This window comes from Pygocentrus nattereri, chromosome 16 (genome assembly GCF_015220715.1).
Source record: "Pygocentrus nattereri isolate fPygNat1 chromosome 16, fPygNat1.pri, whole genome shotgun sequence".
Taxonomy (NCBI): domain Eukaryota; kingdom Metazoa; phylum Chordata; class Actinopteri; order Characiformes; family Serrasalmidae; genus Pygocentrus; species Pygocentrus nattereri.
The window spans coordinates 35794036-35816700 of record NC_051226.1 but is presented as its reverse complement, the minus strand read 5'-3'; the positions used below and the strand labels follow the sequence as shown (position 1 = coordinate 35816700).

General features: G+C 41.9%; 1 protein-coding gene across 2 annotated transcripts in view; it reads left to right on the top strand.

Moving 5' to 3' along the window:
• The first annotated feature begins 8793 nt into the window (after positions 1-8793).
• Positions 8794-22665, top strand: part of fam169ab (family with sequence similarity 169 member Ab) — a 44844-nt gene continuing 30972 nt past the window's right edge. The window contains exon 1 of one of the 2 annotated variants that reach the window (XM_017681870.2): positions 8794-9067. The gene's annotated coding sequence lies outside the window, so the exon portion shown is untranslated. The remainder of the gene's footprint in view (positions 9068-22665) is intronic. The other variant, XM_017681871.2, reaches the window with a different exon arrangement.

The window sequence follows — 22665 nt, the reverse complement described above, 5'->3', positions numbered from 1 at the left end:
AGCAGTGTAGGTGTTTCTAATAAAGTGTCCAGTGAGTGGAACCACAGTGTAGGTGTTTCTAATAAAGTGTCCAGTGAGTGGAACCACAGTGTAGGCGTTTCTAATAAAGTGTCCAGTGAGTGGAAGCACAGTGTAGGTGTTTCTAATAAAGTGTCCAGTGAGTGGAAACACAGTGTGTTTCTAATAAAGTGGCCAGTGAGTGGAAGCAGTGTAGGTGTTTCTAATAAAGTGTCCAGTGAGTGGAAACACAGTGTGTTTCTAATAAAGTGTCCAGTGAGTGGAAGCACAGTGTGTTTCTAATAAAGTGTCCAGTGAGTGGAAGCAGTGTGTTTCTAATAAAGTGGCCAGTGAGTGGAAGCACAGTGTAGGTGTTTCTAATAAAGTGTCCAGTGAGTGGAACCACAGTGTAGGTGTTTCTAATAAAGTGTCCAGTGAGTGGAAGCACAGTGTAAGTGTTTCTAATAAAGTGTCCAGTGAGTGGAAGCAGTGTAGGTGTTTCTAATAAAGTGTCCAGTGAGTGGAACCACAGTGTAAGTGTTTCTAATAAAGTGTCCAGTGAGTGGAAGCAGTGTAGGTGTTTCTAATAAAGTGTCCAGTGAGTGGAACCACAGTGTAGGTGTTTCTAATAAAGTGTCCAGTGAGTGGAAGCAGTGTAGGTGTTTCTAATAAAGTGTCCAGTGAGTGGAACCACACTGTAGGTGTTTCTAATAAAGTGTCCAGTGAGTGGAAGCAGTGTAGGTGTTTCTAATAAAGTGTCCAGTGAGTGGAACCACAGTGTAGGTGTTTCTAATAAAGTGTCCAGTGAGTGGAACCACACTGTAGGTGTTTCTAATAAAGTGTCATCTGTAAATATATATGATTAAATCTGATATATAGATCTGATATAAAGCTATTAGTCAGTGGTCTTCCTACCAGTGTTGATCTCTACTGCCCTCTGTTGTACATACAGGAGTGGTGCAGCTTTACAGCCTGCCTGACTGTTCATCCAATGCGTACAGCATCATCATTCCTGAAAATAAACAAATACACTATAAACAGACACAACTGAATACTCCTAGAATATCTTACACACTTTGAACTTTAGGAAACTGAGTGACAGCACAAGGTGGGTGTTTCTAATAAAGTGGCCAGTGAGTGGAAGCACAAGGTGGGTGTTTCTAATAAAGTGTCCAGTGAGTGGAAGCAGTGTAGGTGTTTCTAATAAAGTGGCCAGTGAGTGGAAGCAGTGTAGGTGTTTCTAATAAAGTGTCCAGTGAGTGGAAACACTGTGTTTCTAATAAAGTGGCCAGTGAGTGGAAGCACAGTGTAGGTGTTTCTAATAAAGTGTCCAGTGAGTGGAACCACAGTGTAGGTGTTTCTAATAAAGTGTCCAGTGAGTGGAAGCACAGTGTAAGTGTTTCTAATAAAGTGTCCAGTGAGTGGAAGCAGTGTAGGTGTTTCTAATAAAGTGTCCAGTGAGTGGAACCACAGTGTAAGTGTTTCTAATAAAGTGTCCAGTGAGTGGAAGCAGTGTAGGTGTTTCTAATAAAGTGTCCAGTGAGTGGAACCACAGTGTAGGTGTTTCTAATAAAGTGTCCAGTGAGTGGAAGCAGTGTAGGTGTTTCTAATAAAGTGTCCAGTGAGTGGAACCACAGTGTAGGTGTTTCTAATAAAGTGTCCAGTGAGTGGAAGCAGTGTAGGTGTTTCTAATAAAGTGTCCAGTGAGTGGAACCACACTGTAGGTGTTTCTAATAAAGTGTCATCTGTAAATATATATGATTAAATCTGATATATAGATCTGATATAAAGCTATTAGTCAGTGGTCTTCCTACCAGTGTTGATCTCTACTGCCCTCTGTTGTACATACAGGAGTGGTGCAGCTTTACAGCCTGCCTGACTGTTCATCCAATGCGTACAGCATCATCATTCCTGAAAATAAACAAATACACTATAAACAGACACAACTGAATACTCCTAGAATATCTTACACACTTTGAACTTTAGGAAACTGAGTGACAGCACAAGGTGGGTGTTTCTAATAAAGTGGCCAGTGAGTGGAAGCACAAGGTGGGTGTTTCTAATAAAGTGTCCAGTGAGTGGAAGCACAAGGTGGGTGTTTCTAATAAAGTGGCCAGTGAGTGGAAGCACAAGGTCTGTGTTTCTAATAAAGTGGCCAGTGAGTGGAAGCACAAGGTGGGTGTTTCTAATAAAGTGGCCAGTGAGTGGAAGCACAAGGTGGGTGTTTCTAATAAAGTGTCCAGTGAGTGGAAGCACAAGGTGGGTGTTTCTAATAAAGTGGCCAGTGAGTGGAAGCACAAGGTCTGTGTTTCTAATAAAGTGTCCAGTTAGCGGAAGCACAGGGTGGGTGTTTCTACCTGTGCAGTGTTTCCTGTGCTGCTGGCACAACCCCAAAACCTAACAGATCCACTCCTATGCTTTACAGTTAGCAAGGTGTTCTTTGCATCATATGCTGCTCCTTTTTTTCCAAACGATGTTCATCGGGGCCAAAGATTCATCAGTCCACACCACTTGTTTCCAAAATGCTTCTGGCTGATCTAAAAGTTGTTTTGAATACTTCAGACATTGTTTTCCGTGATGAGGTTCGCAGGCGAGGTGTTCTTCTGCGTACGTTTCCATGCAGATCATGTTTGTGCAAACAACTCTGTACAGTAAATTGGTGCACCGTCACTGCTGTGTCAGCTAAACCTTCCTAAAGGCCTTGTAGGTCATATGGGGGTTTTGCTTTGCCTTTCTGGCCAACATATGCACAGGTCTATCTAAGAATTTTTCTTGGTTTACCAGATTCTGCCTTGATGTCCACAGCCGTCAAGCCTTTTCCTGCTGCGTAGGCATTTTCAGATCCTCAGCGAGCTGCTTCGTACCTATGCATTAATATTTGCAAGAAAATGTTATTTTTAAAATTAGTGTGATGCAGAAGTGTCGTTTACTTCTTTTCACTTCAAAAATCGGGTGCCCAAACTTTTATATACAACTGTAGATTAAATCACAGTAGCCATGTTTACATGCAGCCAGATAATCCATAAATAATCGGACTAATAGCTTAATTGGAATAAAATATGTCCGTGTTTAAACCTCATTGAACAAGGTGGGTAGTCCTGTAAATAGTCTGGTAAATAGAAGAACAACACCAACGCAAATGCCTTATGCAATTATAATCCTAATCCGAAAGTTGAAGTATGTTGTGCATTTGCGTCATAATGGAAGTTTGTAATGTACAACATGGCGTAAACCGGAGAAGTTTCCGCTTGTTGTCATGGTAACATCTACACAAAGTGATACTCTATGTATTTATTTTGGATCAGATTAGAGCGGACACCTCGGTCTTAATCTATAATCACAACGAATTGAATCGTATTGGTGAAGTCTGCATGTAAACATAGCCAATCTGACGTCTTAGTTTATCCATCCATCCATTTTCTAAGCCAGGGTCGCAGGGGGTGCTGGAGCCCATCCCAGCAGTCATCGGGCGGAAGGCGGGATACACCCTGGACAGGTCGCCAGTCCATCGCAGGCGGACACAGACAGTCACTCACACCTAGGGGCAACTTAGCATGTCCAATTGGCCTGACTGCATGTCTTTGGACTGTGGGAGGAAACCGGAGAACCCGAAGGAAACCCACGCAGACACGGGGAGAACATGCAAACTCCACACAGAGAGGACCCTGGTCGCCCGGCCGGGGAATCGAACCCAGGTCCTCCTCGCTGTGAGGCGACAGCGCTACCCACCACGCCCGTCTTAGTTTATTTTGAGATAAATATTAATATATTATAGTATATTATACTATATGTACATAGATAGATGGTGCTGCCTTCGTTGAGATCCATATCGATGCAAACTCAGCAGTGGCCTCTTACTGAAATTCCTCGAGACGTAGTCAAGGGCCTGTCAGAGTGGAGGGGCACTCCACAGCTGTTTGACCAACATGGCAGATAAGAAGATATTCGGACATGACACTTGTCATCTTGAGCTGCATCACGTTTATAATCTGGACTGAGTCGCTGCAGACAAGCAGATTTTATGGCGTTAAACAAAAATCTGCACGGCTGCTAAAATATTACGCAGGATTCTGTCCCAAATGCATGCTTTTGAGCCTAGTGCCCTCGAGGTCTCTTGCCCTTGAAGTCTGCAAGTTGGTGATGTCACCAAAGTGTAGACTTTGAGGAAGATTACAGGGCTTAGGGTGCCTTTTGGGACAGGCCCATTCCCAAACAGTATATCGCTGTTGTCAGAACAAAACCTTGCATCTCCATTCCATGATGAATGGGCCAAAAGAAATGGCCCAAAATGACTTGGAGAAACGTCTGGTTCCATTGACTTACATTAAAAGTAAAGCAAGTTTTTTCCTTCTCCTGTAAAGTTACCATTTTGGAGATACAAGGTTTTGCTCTAACAACAGTGATATAGTGTGTGGAAGCCATTGTATGCCCTTCGTAGTGCACTATATAGGCACCAGGGAGCGCCTGAGATTCAGGTGTAGTCTATTTTTATCACCTCCGCTAGGAGAAAGATTTAGTCTACTTATATCACCTGCGTGACAAACGTACCTCCGGGTGCCAAGCACCTGAGCTAGCACAATTAGCCGGGCTGACCACAAGAACTGCCCCATTCATCCCTTTGAGGTTAAATAAAGTTATCCTATCTTCTCTTTATGGCATCAGCTGAGGCGTAAAGAATTTTTGTGATATCCCTGTGTGTCTCTTCGTTAGGACAGGCTGTACTAGGGGTCCTGGGATACAGTCTCCTGGGAGATTTTTTTGAATGGCACCAAAATGTCTGTTCATCCTGAACCTTTAGAGCAGCAACGACCAGAAAATCTATTTTAAAAAAGGCAATTAGGTCAAACTGGCAGACAGGAGATGGTATTACATGCAGGGCTAATATGACTAACGCTGTAATATAACCATCCACTTACAGCAGATCTAGGTCAAGCAAAGGTGATTTTGTAGGCATGTTTAATAAGCCAGGTGACAGAACTTCATCGCCATGGTGACATATATTATATTCTCTAAGTTAAGTCCAAATTACATTCAACATAAAGGTTAACCGAAAGCTTATACCACTCTCCCTTGCCAGTGGTGGACAGTAACTACGCTGTAGACCAGGGTTCAATCCCCACCTGGGTAACCTCCCTACACTATACCAATGAGAGTCCTTGGGCAAGACTCCTAACACTGCCTTCGCCTACCTGTGTAAAATGATCAAATTGTAAGTTGTTCTGGATCAGAGTGTCTGCCAAAAGCTTGTAATGTAAAGGTAATGAGTTTCTGTACTTTAGTATTTTTTGGTGTATCTGTACTGAAGTTTCTCCGTTCTGGGCGACTTTTTCCTTTCACTCCACTACATTTCAGAGTCTAATATCCAACTTTTTCCTCCTACATTTTGAGAAATCTGTCGTTCCTTTTGGTTTCTGTGTGTATAAAAACGTAACATGTCAAAACGAAAGAAGCGCAAAGCCAGAGCACCAATCAGGGCCCAGCGGTCACTTTGTTTAGAGCTGGTTTTGACCTGTTGGTCAGACCGACCCAGTGCAGCACGCGGTTCAACGTCAGCGCAGCAGCGTAAAACTTTGGGAGAGTCTGTTCAACATAAATGATGAACTAACCTAACTTTGTGTAAATAGAGCTCAATATAGAAATATGTCCACATATGCAGTCGAGACTGACGCGGCTTTTTTCTGAATTTCTACAAACACCATTTCATTTTATAGTAAATGAGTTTGGGCTGGTTTATGTTTATGAACAGACGCCTACAGATCAACATAGTAAAGGAGCTCATCTGTGATCCTGAGTTTAAAGCCAGTTTTTATTCAATTTAAACTTGGAACTAAGTTGCATTAAGTTAATGAATCTTTTAGTACTTTTACTTTATACTTAAGTACATTTGAAGGTAAATACTTTTTACTCAAGTGGAAGTCTAAAGGGAGGAACTTCTACTTTTACTGGAGTAATATTTACCTTGGGGGTCTCTACTTTAACTAAAGTACAGGGTTTTGTGTACTTTGTCCACCTCTGTCCTTCGCTTTCTTCTTGATCACTGACCTCCAGCAGGTCTGCTCCTTCCACTTCTCTCTCTCTTTCTCTTCATGTGTTTAAATATACATTATTTTATTCAACTCAGATTTACAGGAATCCAAGAAAATAATGAGAGGACTCAATTCAAATCCTTGATTTAACTGATAAAAACCTGCTAATCTGACCGGCGCCATCTACATGTTGACTTGACGGATATAAAACTGCATTATGATCAAAACTATATGTCATTAATTTAGCATGGACAACAGATTGTGGCACACGCTGGTGTCACTGAATATAAAGAATATGAAAAGCTGTCAGTAGTGTGATTTCGATCCCTGTCACTTGTGAACGTTCTCACACTTTTAGTTTTGCGTAGGTTACTTTGTAGAGCAAGCAAAACCAGAAACCCTTTTCCAGCTATGATATGATTGGCTTACTACTTCTGAGGTCTGATGTGATTGGTTTACAAGTCATGAGTCTGATATTATTGACCTACATATTATGAGGTCTGATATGATTGGCATACAACCTATGACGTCTGATATGACTGGCTTACAACTTATCAGGTTTGATATGATTGGCTTGCAACTTATGAGATCTGATATGATTGGCTCACCACTTCTGATGTCTGATATGATTGGCTTGCAACTTATGAGATCTGATATGATTGGCTCACCACTTCTGATGTCTGATATGATTGGCTTACAACTTATGGGATCTGATATGATTGGCTCACCACTTCTGATGTCTGATATGATTGGCTTACAAATTATGAGATCTGATATAATTGGCCTACAACTTTTAAGGTATTATACGACTGGCTTACATCTTACAAGTTCTAATATGATTGACTGACAACGTCTGAAGTCTGATATGATTGGCCTACAATTTATGACATTTAATATGATTGGCTTACAACTTATGAGGTCTGATATGATTGGCCTACAATTTATGACATTTAATATGATTGGCTTACAACTTACAATGTCTGATATGATTGGCTTACAACTTATGAGGTCTGATATGATTGGCCTACAATTTATGACATTTAATATGATTGGCTTACAACTTATGAGGTCTGATATGATTGGCCTACAATTTATGACATTTAATATGATTGGCTTACAACTTATGAGGTCTGAAATGATGCATTACAACTTACAATGTCTGACATGATTGGCCTACAACTTTCAAGGTCTGATATGATTGGCCTACAACTTTCAAGGTCTGATATGATTGGCTAACCACTTATGAGATCTGATATAATTGGCTTACAATTTTTGAGGTCTGATATGATTGGCTTATGACTTACAAGTTTTAATATGATTGGCTGACAATGTATGAGATTTGATATGATTGGCCTACAATTTATGACATTTAATATGATTGGCTTACAACTTACAATGTCTGATATGATTGGCCTACAATTTTTGACTTGTAATATGATTGGCTTACAACTTATGAGGTCTGATATGATGCATTACAACTTACAATGTCTGATATGATTGGCCTACAATTTATGACATTTAATATGATTGGCTTACAACTTATGAGGTCTGATATGATTGGCCTACAATTTATGACATTTAATATGATTGGCTTACAACTTATGAGGTCTGATATGATTGGCCTACAATTTATGACATTTAATATGATTGGCTTACAACTTATGAGGTCTGATATAATTGGCCTACAACTTTTAAGGTATTATACGACTGGCTTACATCTTACAAGTTCTAATATGATTGACTGACAACGTCTGAAGTCTGATATGATTGGCCTACAATTTATGACATTTAATATGATTGGCTTACAACTTATGAGGTCTGATATGATTGGCTTACAACTAACAATGTCTGATATGATTGGCCTACAATTTATGACATTTAATATGATTGGCTTACAACTTATGAGGTCTGATATGATTGGCCTACAATTTATGACATTTAATATGATTGGCTTACAACTTACAATGTCTGATATGATTGGCCTACAATTTATGACATTTAATATGATTGGCTTACAACTTATGAGGTCTGATATGATCGCATTACAACTAACAATGTCTGATATGATTGGCCTACAATTTATGACATTTAATATGATTGGCTTACAACTTATGAGGTCTGATATGATTGGCCTACAATTTATGACATTTAATATGATTGGCTTACAACTTACAATGTCTGATATGATTGGCCTACAATTTATGACATTTAATATGATTGGCTTACAACTTATGAGGTCTGATATGATTGGCTTACAACTTACAATGTCTGATATGATTGGCCTACAATTTATGACATTTAATATGATTGGCTTACAACTTACAATGTCTGATATGATTGGCCTACAATTTATGACATTTAATATGATTGGCTTACAACTTATGAGGTCTGATATGATGCATTACAACTTACAATGTCTGATATGATTGGCTTACAGCTTACAAGGTCTGATATGACTGGCCTACAACTTTCAAGGTCTGATATGATTGGCTAACCACTTATGAGCTCTGATATAATTGGCCTACAATTTCTGAGGTCTGATATGATTGGCTTACAGCTTACAAGTTCTGATATGATTGGCTGACAGCACATCAGGTCTGATATGAATGGCTTAGAACCTACAAGGTCCGAGAGCATTGACTTACAACTCGCAAGGTCTGAAAATATTGGCTCGCAGTTTATGAGACAATAAACTACTTGCCAATCATAGCGCAGGAGGCGGGGCTTGTCACAATACAGGTGGAGAAAAAAACACTTCACAGCTTAAGTTCAGGTCTTTGCTCCTTTTACTTTTAACAGTTTCAGACCTTCTCTGACGAAAAAAGTTAAAAACTTAACGGCACGTTTATTTATTTATTTTATCTCCGCGCGTGCCCTTGGTCGAACAGAGCAAGCGCGCGCAGGCCTATACACACACACGCGCACAGACGGTTGGCGAACACTCCCGCTACGAGAGAGCTCCCTGCGCTGGAAGCTGCGATTCACAGCATCTGAAGCTAAAGAGAGCACAGACAGACGGACAGAGCCTCGCCAGCCAGACGAAGGTGAGTAAGCAATCTTTCACAACAAGCAAACAAACAAACACGAGGCTGGAGTGAGCTGGAGTCCTCCCGTTCCACCTTAAATGGTGCAGCAGTTCCATTCTGCACTGTTTATGGTGGAACGGGAAGATTCGAATAAGAAGCTTCGTCTGCTTCATAAAGAGGAGGGTCGACTGTAAAATGCAGGTGAAATTAAAAGTGGATGCATTTTTTTGGTACATGGTTCTGCTCGTAGTTCAACATTAGTGGGATTAAACCGGCGGCTGTATCCGAGTCATGAAGGAATCGGTTCTTCATTCAACGGAAGTCCGACCGAATCGAACTGTTCAGTAGCTATTCGGCACTGTGATTCTATCCGTGTTATAGAGTGAAGGATTGAGCCTTAACATTTAATGATAATCTTTTTCTGTCTTAGTCACGGCACAAAACAGCCGGTGGTTGTTGATTTGTCCATTTGTGAGTAGCGGTATCAGACATCTGACTCACTGAATCGGGGAATGCATTCTTGAATCGCGAATCTTTTCATCGAACATTTGATTCATTTAAACGGACAGTTCGAAAGAGTCGGTTCAGTAAAGGGAATCCGTCTCTTTCTAATAACAGATTTCAGGTGTAGTCTGGCTTTACTGTGAACCTAGCCAACACATTTACCCATTTACACCTGTATTAAGCTTTCCAGCTTAGCCCTTTTTCCATATTTTCCACTGAAAGTGTGAATGCTGGTCATTTGCTTTGACTGTGTTTACATTTATGCTAGTGGGTTTAACTAATGCTAGCAGTAGTGCTAAGTTGGTACCATATTGGATGATTCTTGTTAGCAAAAGTTGTTTGGCCCATATTCTTAGGCTTGTTTTGGTCTAGTGTATGGCTGGGCCCTTGGCCCAGATCAGGTCTGCACTCAGTAAAAAGAGTAGAACTAATGAATGTGGGCCAAATCTGTCCCAACTACCTTGCTGGGCCGTAACAACAATGATGGCACAATCGGCCCACGCTTATAACCACGAGGCATTCTGGCCTGCGTGCCTGACATCTGCCTGGCGGTCACCCGGCGCTCGCTTGTGAAAGCCAGGATCGGGCCAGAACGGTCTGCTATCTCGGATTCAAGTTGGAATTAATAAGGGAATTGAAGTTATTGTGGTTGGTATAGGATAGTGGTTAACATCTCTGCCTTCCAGGCTGTAGGCTGGGGTTCAATCCCCAAACATCCTACACTATACCAATAAGAGTCCTTGGGCAAGACTCCTAACACTGCCTTCGCCTACCTGTGTAAAATGATCAAATTGTAAGTCACTCTGGATAAGAGCGTCAGCCAAATGCTGTAAATGTAGACGTAAGTTATCGCTGGCTGCTGCCTGTCCATGCCGAAAAAACATCTTACAAACCTGCCTTTGTGTGTTTTGATCGGACTGTTGTGTTCTGCTTCTCTTAAGATGACACCAGAGGGAACTTTAAACGTGGCTGGAGATGTGAGCCACACACAAACCACATTTCCTGAAAGGAAACTTAGTATTTTTGTGTTTTTATAGGTTTCAGAACCAAGCTGAAGCACCCAGTAAACGGCAGGCACTGCCGAGAGACGCTAGGTCTGGATAGCGCGATTTAAAGTACAGAAAAAATGATTACAAAGCTAGAAAACAAATGCTGCCAATGTTATTTGGAGATGCTGTATATCATTGATATTATGCAAATTTTCGGTCAGATGTGATGCTACAGAGTTACAGAACTGAAAAAAGCAGCATGGTTAGTCAGCATTATGGTAAACCAGTGTAGGCCTGCACTTGTGGTCTCTTTACTTCGGATAACATGCTGTAATCTACTTCATTAAATATCTGATTGTGGAGTTTGTGGAAAAAAACCTGAACACTCTGGCCAAAATGAAAAGATGTACGTATCGCTATATGTGTTGTAAACTCGCATAATTGCTTCCCAGAGCATGCCGTAGTCTCTAGAGGGAAAATATCCAGTTTAGTGACTGAAACCACCTTCTGATGATGTATTTAGAAGGTGGGAGGAGCTACAGGTGGAGTGGTTGTTTGATGGTGAGCATTTAGAAATGGAAGGAAGGAAGCCAGATACACCCTGTCTGTGTTTATTAGCATTTACTTGAGCGGCTATGCTAGCAGTCATGATTTGGCTTTGGGCTGCGGGATATATTTGCATAATCCATGCTGGGTATTGTAGTTAGAGAGCATTGAAAACCTAAAAGAATGTAAGGGTGTGGTTGGTTAGTGTAGTGGTTAACACCTCTGCCTTCTACACTGTAGACTGGGGTTCAATCCCCCACCAGGGCAAGCACCCTACACTATACCAATAAGAGTCCTTGGGCAAGACTCCTAACACCGCCTTGGCCTCCCTGTGTAAAATGATCAAATTGTAAGTCGCTCTGGATGAGAGCGTCAGCCAAACGCTGTAAATATAAAACTGTGAATTCTCTCAAAACAGTACAATAAGACTAACAAATAGCATCGCGTGTTAGTTTTAGAAACCCCCCTTTAAGTGGCACTTCAGGGATTTTTGGTTGTGGATTGAGGCACAAATTCTAGGTCTTTCTGTAGTGACTTGATGTGAAGCACCACATCCTCCTGCATTGTGTTTCTGGCCCTCAGGCAACACGTATGAGGTGAATTATGATTCCTAGCATTCGGGTTACAGTTATTAGGTCACTTCTGATTCCTGACATTCAGTTTAGTTGTTTTTCCTGCCTTCTGCTTTTTGAAGAACGTTCAAAGATGTGTGAGGCGTGTGGAGGGGGCGTTGGTTCCTCGGCCGAAGGAACATGCTGTTCTCTTTTTGTGTGGATGAACCAAGAGGGGGTCCAACATTCTGGGACCTTCAAATCAAACGGCATTTGGTTTTTTGGGGGTGGAGTAAAAGTGAGTCTAGTAAACTGCGGGCTAACCAAACATTGAGACGCTGACACTTTTGATTCATATATAACCAAATGAAAAACTTTGAAGTAACTCGCCTCTTGATTAGATAATATCTTGTAACATGTAGTTTTGATGAAAGTTGAGAAGGTGCACCTACTGACCGCTCTGCCACATTCAGTAGTGAAAATCTAGCTGGACAGGTTGTTTTTGAAAGCTAATATTAGATTATTTCATGAATATTTCTGTTATTTGTTGGTCCCTCCCTCCTCCAGATAGCATAAGAGTCTAACCGGGGAGGCGAGGCCCTCATGTGGAGTCAAAATGAGGCTCGGCCAGTTTTGTGGTTGCGTCGAACCGGTTCTATCCAGCGCTAGCACTCAAATGCTTCTCCCTTTCCTCTGAAAGTCAGATTCCCCTCCCCCAGTGTTGCTGTGAACAGGCCCCCCTCACCTCCTGCCTGCTGTTTGCCTGTCGCCAGCCCCCCTTTCACACATGCAGTTGTACCTATGGGTGGGTGATATGAACTTGAGTTGAACAGTCAGTCCAAAATGTTCAGTCTGGTGACTGTGAAGGCCAAAGCATATGATTTACATCATTTCCAAAAGTGAGCCCTTATTCCCTGTGAGTGGCGGCACTGTTGATGGTGGTCAGTCAGAATGTCTTTGTATTCATTTGCAGTGACAAGCTGTCGCCCACAGCATAACACAACTGCCACAACCGGCCTGCTATGTCTTCTTGGTGTTCGCAGCACATGGACTCTCCCACTTGTGGAGAATATGGTGAATCTTTTGATTATATCAGGGTTTTCACCTCTCTGTTGACCAGTGCTGGTGGTTTGAACGCTGAAATGGTCATTCGTCCTTGTAATGAGGTGTTGATGCACTGCTGCCGTATCATAATGTCCCCCTTTATGTTTTGGATGGACTGTTCTTGCTGACAGGCTGATTGTTGTCAGTGTTGTGGTCAGTAAATGTGTGCTTTTGACCTCAATTTCAAATATTGTCACCTGCCTGTATGAGTATAAGGGTCTGTACAACACCAAGTTGTAAAAGCCCCTAAAAGTTAATACTGTGCATAGCTGAAGGACTCATGGCAAAATTCTGATCATGGGACGGCAACATAGTGCTAGAGAATCGTTTGGCAAAATAGTCACATTTACATGATTTTCCACGTATCCTGAATGCATTTGACCGTGCAGGACGTGTGGGGACCAAATTTTGCTGGTCTTTAGTTTAGAATTGGAAATATGATGCTAACGTTGCTGACAAAGTCATTAGTCACCCAAACCGTCACCAGAAATATTTGACACACAACTTTTCTCAACTAAATCACATCTATGAATTCTAGTTGATGTGGTTTGGAGCACAGAAAGTCACTTTGTTTATGTTTATAATGGTCAGGCATTTTATCCTGAAAGAATGTCCGCTCGTCAATTCATGACCTAAAGCTCAAGCGCAGTTGGGTTATACAGAAGGACAGTGATCCAAAGTACACAAGCATGTCCATCCCTGAATGGCTAAGAAGAAAGCAAGTTAGGTTTTGGAGTGGCCGAGTCAAAGTCCTGACCTGAATCCCATTCAGATGCTGTGGCAAGACCTTAAACAGGCAGCTCATACTGGAAAACCCACTAATGTAGCCAAATTAGAACAGTTCTGCAAAGTAGAGTGGGCCAAAATTCCGACGTCAAAGACCGAAGTTTGATTGCAGTTGTTGCTGCGGAGGGTGGCAGAACCAGTTATTAGGTCTGGGGGGGAAATTGCTTTTTTGCATGGGTGGTACAAGTTTTGAATAAATCTTTATCTTCAGTAAATGCAATGCTAATTTGTCACAAACAGACATTTTCACAGCACAGGCTCCATTGGGAATTCTCAAGCCTCACCTGAAAAGCTAATACGGCAGTGTTCTGGGTTTTCGGTTTGAAAGGGGCTACTGGCTCTAGTGCCTTCCTAATGGGATTACAGGGAATCCCACTTAGAAGAGCTAATGAAACTTCCTCCATGGTTCAATAGGGATTAGCCTGATGTTAGCGTGCAGGTAGGCCTTGCCCTCAGAGAGTGCGTGTGGGCCTGTAAAAGCAGCTTTAATAGGACATGCAAGCCGGTCTTGGATCGGTGAGGCTTGATAAATGTGCCCCAGATTAGACTCGCACACATTACGCTGAGTCATTATTATTATTTCATTATTTCATGTCTGACCTAAATTGCACTGAGTGCGTAGAGCTGGTTATTAATGAGATGAGTTATGAGGCGGAGTGTCATCGTCTTCCTGCTGACCTCCACAACGTTCACTAAGTGGGTGTATGCATGCAGCGCAAACCCATAGGTTCTCTAGGATTGAACAATACTGAGTAACAAGTTGTTTTGGCCAATATGGGAATATTTTATTGTCAAATTATGACACAATAAGAGCATATTGTGGGTATCGGCACTTAAAGCACTGAGTACCTACATGTTTCAATACAAAGTGAGCACAATTAGGCCTGTGTAATTGGACTTGGTGCAGTACAGTATGTAAAACATTGAATAAAAATCACTGTAGGTGTAGGTTTATTACTATTATTGTTATTATTAGTGTTGATAATATTATAATTATTCGTTTTTTTTCTATTTTCTCTTTTCTAATGTATAGAAAAAAACTGTATCGTGATGATTATCGTGTGCCATAAAAATGTCTTTAAGTACTGTGATATTATAGGAACAAGTCAGGTTGGAATATTGTCTTATTTGTCGTTTCCTGACTTTGTGGACCAGCTTGTAATGAAGGGTGAATGACTGTAATATTGGCCAGATGTCTAACAACTGTAACCCAGTTTATCTAAGCATCCCCCTGTTGAGGACTGCAACCTCCAGTGACTTGAGTCCGCAGATAATTGCCTTCTTTTAGTAAGGGCCTCTCACTAATGGGCAGAAAAGATCCGATTGACATTCGACCCCTTCTCAAGCTAGGAATCGGGGACCACCCAGCCCCCACTGCAGTCTCTGACTTGAACTGCTTCAATGCTTCAGTACGAGCTGCTGATAAAAACAGTGCATAGTTTTGAGTGACCACTAAAATGTCTGAAGATACGGGGTCATCTTTTGTTGGGGTGAGGGGGGTGGGCGGCGGTGGTGGTGTGGAACGCTGTGCACCAGCTTGTGTTGACCGACGCGCTCTGCGTGTGATTTTAGCGAATCACAAGCCTCTTTGGTCCGCATATGCATTTTAATTTTCTATTAATAAAAGCCTGTTTCACAGCGTGCTGCACTACAGTCTCCAGCATGCACTGCAATGTAAAGTGCGCTCTGAATCTCCCACCTCAACAACATCTATGGGACAACAGTTACACCTGAGTTCTACACCACCAGCGGTGGACGAAGTGGACGAACCATGTACCTGAGTTAAAGTAGAGACCCCCAAGGTAAAATATCACTCCAGTAAAAGTAGAAGTTCCTCCCTTTAGACCTCCACTTGAGTAAAAGTACTAAAGTATTTGCCTTCAAATGTCCTTAAGTATCAAAATTAAAAGTACTGAAAGAGTGATTCTGGCTCTGATGTCCTGTTATCATTTTTATAACAAGACTCGCTTCATGAACTCATTTTAGGTGAAAATACTCGTGTCAGAGATCGGATTTGAGCAACGAGACTTGTAATGTGAACATGGCCAAAGTGACTCGGGTCAGATTTGCGTATCCACACAGCCCTGAAAACATCTGATCTGAGTCACATTAGGGCAAAAAAATCGGGTTCGCCCTGGTACCCCTGAGATTTTCAAATATGACACCTTTTAGCAGCTAAGTGTTCTGTGCTTTTGTGGTTTCTGGATGCTGAAAAAGTTAGAAAAAGGTAAAGCTCGCCGTTTGGGTGCTTTTGAGAACAAAGAGTGTTGTTGTTGTTGTTGTTGTTGTTGTTGTTGTTGTTGTTGTTGTTGTTGTTGTTGTTGTTGTTGTTGTTGTTGTTGTTGTTGTTGTTGTTGTTGTTGTTGTTGTTGTTGTTGTTGTTGTTGTTGTTGTTGTTGTTGTTGTTGTTGTTGTTGTTGTTGTTGTTGTTGTTGTTGTTGTTGTTGTTGTTGTTGTTGTTGTTGTTGTTGTTGTTGTTGTTGTTGTTGTTGTTGTTGTTGTTGTTGTTGTTGTTGTTGTTGTTGTTGTTGTTGTTGTTGTTGTTGTTGTTGTTGTTGTTGTTGTTGTTGTTGTTGTTGTTGTTGTTGTTGTTGTTGTTGTTGTTGTTGTTGTTGTTGTTGTTGTTGTTGTTGTGTTTTATGCTGCCTGGCTCGCGCTGCTCTGCACTTGGGCGATTTTGTTTTGGAGAGAGCGTTCGCTGGCATTCTCTGGCGACACGAACAGTGAAGCGCAGACTAAAGCTTCGGTCAGATGCTGCCAAAATGCTAGTCCTGAGGGCAACAACAGTGAACAGGCAGGACGTGCTGCTGCAGTATTGAAGAGGGAGAACTGGCAGCCTTCTCACAGGACCACAAACTAGAACAACTCAGGAACAGCTTAATGTGAGAATTTGGACAAAAAACAGTTTCTTCTTTCTCCAAATGTAGTCAGAGCTCTGGAGCTACAAGGCTAATGTAACTCGTACTGGACACTTATACTTCACCAGTTAGCTTGAAGCTTACTGCATGTGTAAATCACCAAGCACTTGTCAAGTTAAAAAGTCTCTAAGAGACTTGTGTATGAGGTTTCTGACATCAGGGTGGGAGCCTGGGGGGCCTAAATCCACCCATTTTCAGGTAAAAAGTGAATATAATTACAAAATATTAGGTCACTGTGGTCAAAGGAGCTGTCTTCTTGCATCTTCATGAACACAGAATGAGCCTGCTCAGACGTTTCTCCTGAGAACTGTGTTAGCTCCTATAGGCTGCTAGGGCTGAGTGACTAATCATTTTTATATCAAAATCACAATTTAAGATGGAATTTTCAAATTGCAAGAGCTGCAATTTTCTTTAATTATAGCCAAACAGTCTTAAAGAGAGTTCTTCAAGGTTCTTAAAAAAGATGGTTCTTTCGTAAAGACAGAGCCATGAACACTCAAACCCATTTGCATGCATAAAAAGTTTTGCATGGTGAAACGGTTCTTCAGATTGGAGAACCTAAAAAGGGTTCTGGTACTGTTACTTTGTTGCTTGTTGATGTCAAGCTTATTACAGTAGCAGAACATTTTGGCCCTATAGAGAACTCTTTTCAAAAAGGTTCTGTGTATATGCAACACATTCTCCATCAATCTAAAGAACTGTTTCATCATGCAAAGAACGTTCTATGCATGCAAATGGGTCCTTATGGTTCTACATAGAATCGTCGTCTTTACTAAAGAACCCTTGAAGAACCAATGTTATTTAGGGTGTACTTTTAGCAAAAAAGTTGTTTTAGGTTTTAAGAGGGGAAACGGAACCTAATAAGAGTTTGTGAACTGTCTGTAGGTGAGTTAGACCAACCAAACCTCCATGTGTTGTGACATCACAACCACAACTTACAGGCAGTTTCACACACCGTGTTCGGGGGTCGAGCCTCAGGCCAAAAAAGGTGAATGTTCTGGTCTTCTTGGCCAAAAAAAGTCAGGCCAGAATCTTAATTAAAAAATTTGCAATTTAAATTGCAGTTGCGATTTTACATTTACAACATTTACATCTTATCCAGAGCGACTTACTTTCTCTAGACAGACAAAGCACTAAGTATGTTTTGCTAGTTAACAATATTAGTCTGAAAGATCCCAATTAGATATTTTCCACAAATCGTTCAGCCCTTCTTTAGTGATTTCCTGGGTGTCCATGATCAGTTTCTGGTAGTCTCGGTTACGCCGATGACGCGTGTATCAGTTACACGGGTGACCTGTATCTCAGCCCCTCTTCATAAGCTCATAACTCTGGCTGTGACTCACATCCTTTCTCGTGAAGGGATGGAAATGAAAATGCGACTCTACTTTATTGCAAAGACATTAATAGAAACACAAACATTTCATTTGATGTGCTGGTGCGTTCGTTGACCTCAGAGGGTTTTATACGAGGTTTTATCAGGGTTTTGGTGACGCATCACGATCCGGTCACTCATACCAGGTTATCAGGGTTGCGTAGGACCTCAGAACATCTGTAGTATGGGTGCTAAAGCGTTCCCTGATAGCAGCAAAGGACTATCTAATCGACTTTCATCAGAGCACCGTAGCCTTTACGCTTCTACGTGAACACAGTCTCGTGGGTCGTTTCTGTTTGAGGACAGACGCAGCTTTACGCTGATCAGGAGGTTTCTGGAGCTGCGTTTAAGCCACATGGAAATACCAACATCTTGTAGACGCTTTGATCTGATCACTCAAACCGGGTTATCTGAGATGCGTATGACCACAACACTCGTCCACTGAATGCTAGAGGGACTCGGAGCGTCCCCGACAACAATGAATGACCATCTTGTCAGCTGCGTCATCACAGCGCGTGTAAGTTTGTGTCACTCCTTGAGACAGAGGGCCTTCTTGTTTTGCTGTGTCTTCTTATCTGCTCTGAGAGAGGATCTGGGAGTTGTCAATCAAAGTCCAGTCCCAGTGGCATTTTCGGCTCCTGTAAACAGCTGTTATGTAACGTTATGCTGTGCCACTCTCTGTCCCTGCTTATACAGGGTTGCACTGTTTTTAGAGTCACTACTATGACTGCTCCCGTTACTCACACGCTCACTGTGCTGTAGACTCAGTGATGTAGATCTATCACAGGAAGTTATTAAATGCAGATTTGAATATTATAAACTGCAAACAAGTGGATATTTTTACATATTCTGTTCAATGCTCTAAATAGTTTGGATATGCCAGTTATTAAGTGAGAAATTGTCTGTTTATAGCCGTTTCTTGTTTATAGTCTTCTTTTTTTAAGACTTTAGTGAAGGTAGTTTGGAGATAAAGCCAGAGAGGCCAGGTTGAGATGGTTTGGACATGTGTTGAGGAGGAATAGTGGATATATTGGCCAAAGTATGTTGGAGATGGAGGTGCCAGGCAGAAGGAGAAGAGGTAGACCTCAGAGAAGGTTTATGGATGTAGTGAAGGTGGACATGGAGATGGTTGGTGTAAAAGTAGAGGAGGCAGTGGATAGGGCAAGATGGAGGCAGATGATCTGCTGTGGCGAAGAAGAAGACGAAGACGACGAAGAAGAAGAAGAAGAACTTAATTCATGATATTGATTTTTGTATAGTTTTTTTTTCTGGATATTAAAAATGTTATTAAAAGTAATAATAATGTTTAATTGTTATAACTAATCATTTAAAACTACATAATTATTAACTTTATTATACTTCATTTGTTATGGTCCTTTTTTACCCACAAAATAATATTATATGATGCCATATCATCAAACTGCCCCCTGCTAATAATCCGTGTTCAGGAAATGTATATTTAGGAGAAAGCATTTGATGAAGGAAACACCTTGACTAGTCTTAAGAATAGTGGAGGATCTATTGGTGAATAACTGAATGAAGGTCATTTTAGAGATTTTGGGATTAATGTTCCCCTGATAGGGGAAAAAAACTGTGTTTTATCTGTAAAGGCCTGTGTGTTTCAGTGAGTCTGTGTTTCTCTTATGGAAGCTTGTTGTCTGTAGTCTCTGGTACACTGGGTCAACTGGTCGGGGAGGAATGACCTGAGCAGGTCAGCTGTTCACTCTGAAACACCTCTCAGTTTGAGTGCAGGAATGCAGCTGGAATGTGTGTGAAAAAGAGAGTGAGTGTGTTTGTGGTGTGGTGTTGGGGTGGGGGTGGGGGTGGTGGGGAGGGGGGGGGTAGAGTTGGGGAATTTAGAGGGGGTTCCGTTGAGGCCTGAAGGTGTTTGTGCTTCTGAATGCTTGATGGTGAACAATACTGCATAAGTTTGAGGCTGAGATTAGGAACCAATAAGGCTGCACCAAGCATACATTTTATGGTGGTGTTAATCAATGAATCGATTAATCAGTCAATTAATTAATGCAACAAGCATCAAATACAACATTTGGGTTTACTTAAGGAAATACAGTGCTCATAAGGCGTAGAAAAGAAAGATAGAAAAAAAAAAGAATGGTAAGAAGAAAGGGAGAACTAGCCAACGTGGGCTATGAAGAAGAAACAGAAGAAAGAACAAAACATGTAAAGAAAGGAAGAAAGCATGAGAAATGAAACAAAGAAATAAGATGGAATGAAAGTAAATGAAAGGATAGAATAGAGGAGAGAAAAAAGGAAGAGGAAAAGGAAAAGAAGGTAATTGAATAAAAAAGTATGCAAACAGAAGGAAGAAAAACATGAAAGATAAAGAAATGGAGCAAAAGAAGGAAATGAGAAAGGAAAAAGAAAGAGGAATGAGGAATGAAGAAAAGAGAATGAAATGATGGAAGGAAAAGTACAATAAAGGAAGGAAAAGTAAAGGAGAGGGAGAGAACTATTTAATAACAGCTGACATTCGTGAGAGAGTATATCAACAGCATTCAAATACAACACGCATGTGCTTACACAGTCAGTAAAGGGCGTAGGAAAGGGTGTAGGAAAAAAAGGAGCAGCATTTGATGACCGGAACACCTTGCCAGCTGTCCAGTATAGAAGTAGATCTTTGATCATTATGCTTTGAGATAGTGTGGCAGCCAGCAGCAAACACTGCACATGTAGATGAATATCAGCAAATTCTGGAAATGTGACCATAAGTCAGGAAATCGAATCTGATAAGAGGCTCGTTTCTACAGCAGATAATGATAACAAAATCCACGTTGAAGTGCGAATTGGAGCTTTTTGAATGACCCTCACAGTCCCATGACCTGAAACATGTACATACAAGACGGCCCAACAAAGATGCCAGAACTAGAAGTGGCTTCCAAAAATGTTTTTAACCTGCAAAGTCTGCCGAAGGCGGCGTTAATCAGTATGGACTTATAAGGATGTCCGAACTTGTCCACGTCTGTTTTTTAGGTTCGCCAAATATAACAACTGTATAAAGTAACTAGAACAATAGTTTGTTGGAGAAGTTGTGTCAACTCCTTTTTACTTTGAAAATCAACAAAATATCTTGATTGTGGTGCCCAAACATCTGCATGCAGTTGTCACTGTTACCTTCAGCATGGCCACCTTCACTCCCTCTCTCTCCACAGCCTGAGTTCTTGGGCTGGGGACTGTTTTTATATGCCAGAACTGGCCATAATTCAGCAGCAAAGCGTTTCAGAGCATTTCACACGTACGTAGCATTAACAGAGCTGATAAAACCTTCTAGACTCCCATGATACCTGAACCAGTCAGCTGTGTGAAGTGCAGAGCTGTCTGAATGCCCTGCTGAACATGCTCTTGATAACAAGCTTTTTTTGTTTTTTTGTTTTTTTAGACATGCACATAATGACCACCGTTTCTGGGCAGAGGAGAGTTTTTCTCCAGAGACTGCCAAACATTCGGAGCCTTAAAGGGACCAAAGTTTGCCCAGTGTTTTTCTTTCTCTTCCCCTGAGAAAATAACAGGCCGAATTATCTAATGTTTTTCACCAAACTCAGCAGTCGACTGATAAATTCAGTCCCGTTGGTGGATTTTCAAGATGTGTGTTGCCTTGCGTTGAGGAGAAAAAGTTTTTTAACAAATAGATATAGCAGGTAGTTTAGTTTTATTTAAGTCTATAGATCACTCATGCAGCTGAACACCACGGGTCCAAGCACCTTCATTGCTGCAACACTACAGCATCATTTGAGCATCTGGTCCCATCAGCCTTGTGGTTGCAGTGCAGCATCACTTGAGCAGCTGGTCCAGGCAGCCTCATGGCTGTGATGCAGCTTCACTCGAGTGGCCTTCTAAGGCAGCCTTGTAGCTGTGGTACAGTGTCCGTTGAGTGGCCAGCCCAGGCAGCTGGTGCAGCAACCTTCGAGTCCAGGCAGTCCAGCCAGCCTTGTAGCTGCGGTGCAGCAACCCTTGAGCGGCCACTCCAGGCTGCTTTGTAGCAGCAACCCACCCCTCAAATGACCATTCCAAGTAGCCTTGTAACTGCAGTACAGTGTGACTCAAGCAGCCCATCAAGGCAGTGTCCTAGCTCTGTAGTGCAGTGTCCCTTAAGCCTCAAAGTTGTAGTGCGTTGTTATTTGAGCAGCCAAACAGTGGTGTAGCTTCCCTCAAGCAGCCGATCCAAGCAGCCTCAAAGCTGCGGTGCAGCATCACTCGAGCAGCCACTCCAGGCAGCCTCGTAGCGGTGGTGCAGTGTCACTCACTTGGCTGATCCAGGTGGCCTCATAGCTGAGGTACAGCATTGCTCGAGCTGCTGGTCCAGACAGCATAGTAGGTGCAGCGCAGTGTCCTTTGAATGGCCGATCTACTGGTGTCCGCTGGTGTCCTGTTTTGGCGTCTTGAGAGTGGCCTTTCTTTGTCATTTACTGTGTGACTATCAGTGTATGTCTGTTTTAAGGCGCGCTCTCAGGATTGAGTGTGTGTGCTTCATGTGTGTTGCGTACTCGCTCTGGTTGGCAGTGTGACACAGATGGCGTCTGACAGTTAGAGATTCACTCAGGTCAGCGCGGCTGGGAGAGCAGCCAGCAGTCTGCAGTGGTGCCCGAGAACAAGTGTGTATGTGAGTGTTAGCTGTGTCTGAAACAGGCAGCGCGAGCATGTTTCTGTCTGTTCTCTCATTGTTTGGGAATGTCAGTGAGTTCAGCTGTTACAGGCTGGAGTTTAGAGTGGCTGTTAGACATGTCTCGTTCTAATTAGACGAGATGTGTTGGGGCCTTTTATGAGGTGAAACCTTTCCTTCATAACATTGTGAGAAACCCTCCCTTAGAGAGCCTGGCGCACACTCGCA